We start from the raw sequence: 6,000 nt of genomic DNA, 5'->3' as shown, positions 1-6,000 counted from the left end.
AAATGGTGTTTATGGCTCGAGAAGGGGCCCCGCGCGCGATGCGATGATAAAAACTAGTATCAACTAGTATCACACTTTCTAGTATCAACTAGTGGTGATGTTGCCGTCGTCAAACCAATCACCACACACACACACACACACACACACACACACACACACACACACACACACACACACACACACACACACACACACATATATATATTTATATACACATACAGAAAAAGGAAACTCAATTCCCAAGCGCTTTCGTGTAATTGACATCTTCAGGGGTGAGTACATTACCCATAGATAGAGCAACACAAGCTCTGAGCTCTCATATGGGAGGGAAATAGCTATCGATCACGTGTCCAGCATGTAATTCAAGACCATGTTGAATCACTGCCTATTCGGACTATCGTTTCTCTTCTTTGGAGAAGTAATCTCGAGGAGATATATCTGCGATGGGAGACGAGGGATGAGGAGAAGAGAGTCGCATGTCGACCCTGCAACTTAGATGTAAACTTTCTCCACGGTTGTCCAAGTTCCTCTCAAGTTAGCACTAAGTTCCACTTAGCACCGTTGGGGTCAACTATGGTCTTTCGGAGTCTTCTATCTCTCTCTCTCTTCCTCCCTCTCTGTCTATCTGTCTCTCCCCCCCCCTCTCTCTCTCCCTGTGTCTGTTTCTCTCTATCTTTCTCTCTCTCTTTCTGTCTCACTCTCCCTCTCCCCCTATCTCTCTAACTCTCTCTCCCTTTCTTGTAGGTTTTTAAAGTTTAAATAAAATTTGTCATATTCACTGTAGGCTGATGTGATCTCGCTGGACAAGCTACAATGTAATAAAACATACATATAAACATACAGAAAAAATCGCCAAATTCACCATCCCCACTCCCACGCGGTGGGAAGTGAGAAACTCCTGGTAGGTCAAAGGCCTGTCAGTTGCGGTAGGACGCTGTTTTTTTTTTTTTTTTTTTTTTTTTTTTTTTTTTTTTTTTTTTTTTTTTTTTTTTTTTTTTTTTTTTTTTTTTTTTTTTTTTTTTTTTTTAAGGTCACTGCTGGGTCGCCTCCCCGCCTGGCCAGGGCTGTCGTGGAACAAACGCGGCAAGCCCACAACGGGTCCCGGGAATCGAACTCACGACCACCTGATCATGAGTTCGACGCGGTATCCAGAAAACAGTTTTACAGGTTTTTTTTCAAGGATACTGCACACCCTAAACATGACTTTTACATATTTCTGAGGTCAGGTCAGGTCAGGTTAGGTTAGGTTAGACCAGCGTTTCTCAACCAGGGTTTCCCGGAACCCTAAGGTTCCGCAAAAGGTCCATAAGGATTCCACGAGAACAAGTGAGATAAGCTAATACATTTTTTTTTTCTTATACGTAACATAATTAAACACGCACGACACATTCTTGGTTATTGTAATAATGTAATATAGACATCATCCTATCTAACCTATTATTACTATGAAAATAAAATGAGAAATATATGGTACTTTTTTTTTTTTTTTTAGCAGGGGTTCCTTGAGACATGCAATTAAAGGTTACGCAAGGGTAATAAGGTGAGAAACGCTGTTAGTGTATGAGCTACTGTGCAAGGACCACAGAAATTTAAGAAGACCTTTGCTCAAAATAGTATCAGAATCTGCAACCATGTCCTAAGCCATTGACAATATAGCGGCCAAATGTTACATGTCTAAATACGCTGATCTGAAATCTGAAACTATTTCAAACTGCGTGTATTACAATGTTTGTTTTTCTATTTAAAGTTTCTCGGTTTACCTAGTCCCGATATTTATCCTACTTAGATTCATTCATGATAAAGAAAATCATCTTGGTCTGTCAACATTTCTCCCGGAATTATTCTTAAACGAATTTCTATAAGTGTTTGTTTCCTCTTCCATGCATGTCAACAAGGCGCGTGCCAACAACAATTCTTGCGGCACTCCAATGTGTTGTCATTCTTACAATCTGTCCTTCCCGAGACTTCCAACTACATTAACATAATGACCCCTGCTGTCACAATCATTGTCGGCTTTCACTCCGGCCTCCTTAGGTATTTTAAAAGTCCAATTGTATCTTTATAAGGTCGATCCAACCATTTCTCTATTATTAGATATGGAACACCCTATCTCCAAAACTCGAAAGCTTGTGTGGTCCCCTGGATCCAAGCAGAATTCTTTATTTGATAGGTTTAAATAATTTTTTATTTGTTTATATATTCAATCCATTCATCAATCTCATAATCAGTCGTCCCCTCAAATTCACTCCACCCACCTCTGCTTTCTACATTTTGGATTGATGGGGTGAAAGGGGCTTTGAGCAAGAGGGGAATGTCTGTTGAGCTGGGAAGAGAGAGGGGAAGAGATAGGTGTACGTGGAGAAATGCTGTGTATGGATGATATTTTGACGCAACCCGAAGTTATTTCTCCCCGTCTTCTTTATTTTCTCCACGGGGGATGAAGAGGGAGGGTTGTCGTGTAAATGAAGCGGCCTTGCTGCGGATGTACTGTGTCTTCTTTCATTGTTTCTGACCTGAGTGGTGGCCAGGAGACGGGGATGACCCTCCAACCACAAGGAGTGGAATGGGTGAGAGTGGATACACCCCTTGACTGGCTACCCCCCTTATAATGGGGAAGAAACCCTAGGTATGAAGAATTTGTTTAGTACTTGATTGATTAATTAGTTTATTTTTGTATCTATTTATTCATTCATTTGATTATTTATATATTTCTTGTTTATCTATTCATTTATCTATTCGTATTGTTTTGAGTGACACAGGTTCTCAGTTTGGTGGGTCTTCCGTACCTCTCTTCCTCTTTCCTTCAACATGTAATGTGCTAATTCCATTTACTCCTTTCCAAATGTTGTAGTCAGTGATTCGTTCTCGAATTCGTGTGTTACAATTCAGTACAGTGCTTGTGTGTTCCCTCTACGTCCATTTCCAGGAACACCGTGCCTCTTGCAACCAACCCGCCATTTTGTGACTGTAACCATGGCAACCCACTGTTGGTTGGTTCCTAAACCATAACACAAAGCCCATTTGCACAAGTTTTATGTTGCCAATATCTTAAGGATTTTAGTGACACCCCCTACTGACCAGAGTCACACAGCACTGTTTTATAATTAAAAGGTCTCCAGTCAAAAAATGATTATCACTTCTTCTGTTGTCCTTCCATTTTGCTACCTTAGATCTCTTTTAGAGAGAGAGAGAGAGAGAGAGAGAGAGAGAGAGAGAGAGAGAGAGAGAGAGAGAGAGAGAGAGAGAGAGAGAGAGAGAGGGAGACCAACGGGAAGTGTAAAAATATTTATGGTAAAAAAGGGAGGAGACGAAGGAGAGGAAAGAAGGGAAGGAGGGAGAGGAAAGAAGGAAGGGAGGGGGAGAGGAAAGAAGGGAGGGAGGGAAAGGAAAGGAGGGAGAAGGGAAGAGGAAATGAGAAAGGAAGGAAGAGGAAAGAAGAGAGGGAGGGAGAGGGAAGGAAGGAGGTGCGAAAGGAGAGGGAAGGAGGGAAGGAGAGGAAAGGAAGGAAGGGAAGGAAAGGAGGGAGAGGGGGAGAGGAAAGGAGGGGTGGAAGGAAAGGACAGGAGGGAGGAAGAGAGGGAGGGAGAGGAAAGGAGGGAGGGAAGGAGGGAGGATGAGAGAGGAAAGGAGGGAGGGAAGGAGAGGAAAGGAGGGAGAGGAAAGGAAGGAGAGGAAAGGAGGGAAAGGGGGGAAAGGAAAGGAGGGAGGGAGAGAGGGAAGGAAGAAGAGGGAAGGAGGGAGGGAGGGAAAGGAAAGGAGGGAGGGAGGGAAGAAAGGGAAAGGAGGGAGGGAGGGAGGAAGAGGAAAGGACAAACGATATTCTCGAAAAAAAAATCCTCCCTTATCTGGTCTTAAATCCTGCTTCTTATCACGGCGATTGCGCACTAGTCTCTTATCATTGGCAGCCCCATCAGAACACCTGCGACTGGCCCTTAGACGATGTCGTTGTGTTCAGAAAACGAAACACGCTAAACGTGTCAACCTTGAGCACCGTATCGCATTATGAAGTTTATTCTCTTTCTCATCTATCTGTCCTTAATTAAACTGAATACAATCAATCAGGAAATAAATCTTTAAATTCCGTTGCCATCCTGAAGCGTTTAAATAAATTTTCACATGGTCTTGTGTGGGAGGAGGCTGTCGATTTATAAAAAATAAAAATAAAACTAGGTCGCGTTCGATTATTGGCAAAATTTATTATGTTTGTGTGAAATATAAATACAATATATTGGAAAATCTTTCAAAAGAATGTGTTGACATTCGCGCTTTGCTGTCAATCCCCCTCTTATCAGCACCAATAGGTCAGCCTGATAGAGGGTTTCGTCGTCCACGGTTTTAGTGATAAAAAGACTTTTTGTTTACTTTCACGGTGTTGACGAATGCAGAGGCGGGGCGTCATGTCGTTGCCACAGAACACCTGAGGGGTGACGTCATGTCGTCTCTAATATATCTATATATTTTAACATATGTGAACAGATTTTGTATGAATATTTACAGCGAATGATACATGATACTACGGTACATGGACCCCAGGTGAATGAATTCGATTACTCCGTGTCTCGTGCTTGATAATAAATAAAAAATAAGTAGGTAAATAAATCAAATGGCCCAAGAACTTCTGGACATTTTTTCCACCAAAAACGTACTTTACTTTTACCTCCTCAATTCTCTAGGAGTCCATTACCCCCTTTTCAGGTTTACACCCGTTTATATAAACTTCTTTGTGGTTTCTAAATTAGGAGTGTGTGTGTTTTCAGATAGTTGTGTTATGTGTATGTACCTGTAGGTGTTTGCGTGTGTGCATGCATACGTGTCATCCCCTTGTGATTGACCATGGGCTTGGATCACGTGCTGGACTCATGATCGACAGCTTAACCTTCCGGATGAGAACGCAGAGGTAGTCAGATCTATGACTTTGCATAAAGTTGTTGCCCAAAGGGTATAGTAACTGCTTGCAGTATTATTAAAGCTTTCAATCCCTATAGAAGCACGCTCTTGTGTGTGTGTGTGCGCGCGCGTGTATTCACTTCGGTGTTTGTATAACGTGCTGGACTCGTGAACAACAGCTATTTCCCTCCCAGAAGAGAACTCAGAACTCGTACGACCGATCTATGTGTAATGCTGACCTTACACGCACACACACCCCAACTCCCCGCCCACGAGAGTTGGAGTAACGACTCGAACCTCAGCGATATTGAAATTATTTCAGCCCTGGAAAGGATTCGAACCCGGACTGCCGCAGTGACAGTCAGTAACACTACCAACCGAGCCACCAAGTCGTGTAAGTACACATGAGACCACGGTGCATGCAGGCCAGGTGAACGAATTAGATTACCCCGTGTCCTCCTGTTTGATAATAAGTAGATAAATAAATAAAATGGCCCAGGAACTTGTGGATGTTTTTTTTTTCACCAAAAACGTAATTTACTTTCACCTTGTGTGTGTGTGTGTGTGTGTGTGTGTGTGTGTGTGTGTGTGTGTGTGTGTGTGTGTGTGTGTGTGTGTGTGTGTGTGTGTGTGTGTGTGTGTATGTGTGTGCGCGCGCGCGCTTACCAAATTTACCTAATTCTAACATATAGGAAAAGATCAGTGCTCGTTGGGCCCCATGTCCTACTCTTTATTTTATCACACCTAACCTCAAAGTCATGTACAGTCCCAACTTAGTCTATATCCTTGATTTCCAATTATCATATTTAGATATGAATTTATGTATTGTTCCATATTGGGCTATATCACCTAAGTTATTCTATGTATCTGTATGTAAAATATATTTCTTCACATATTTTGGATAAGTAGCCTTCCTTAATTTGTTCTCATAACCTCTTAAAGACCTCATATCCTTAATCAAGAGATATCATCTGTCACTGTAATCTTATCCCCTTTAGTGACCTGAATTAATCATATCACCTCTTTCTCTTAGATCTTTCAAAATTGGCAGACCCAATGCTATTAGTCTCTCCTAATATGGTTTATCTGCCAGGCTGGGGACCGGTTTGGTTG

Source organism: Oratosquilla oratoria, chromosome 3 (assembly GCF_046742065.1).
Source record: "Oratosquilla oratoria isolate Oo_2021 chromosome 3, ASM4674206v1, whole genome shotgun sequence".
NCBI lineage: Eukaryota > Metazoa > Arthropoda > Malacostraca > Stomatopoda > Squillidae > Oratosquilla > Oratosquilla oratoria.
This window is presented reverse-complemented; position numbering follows the sequence as displayed.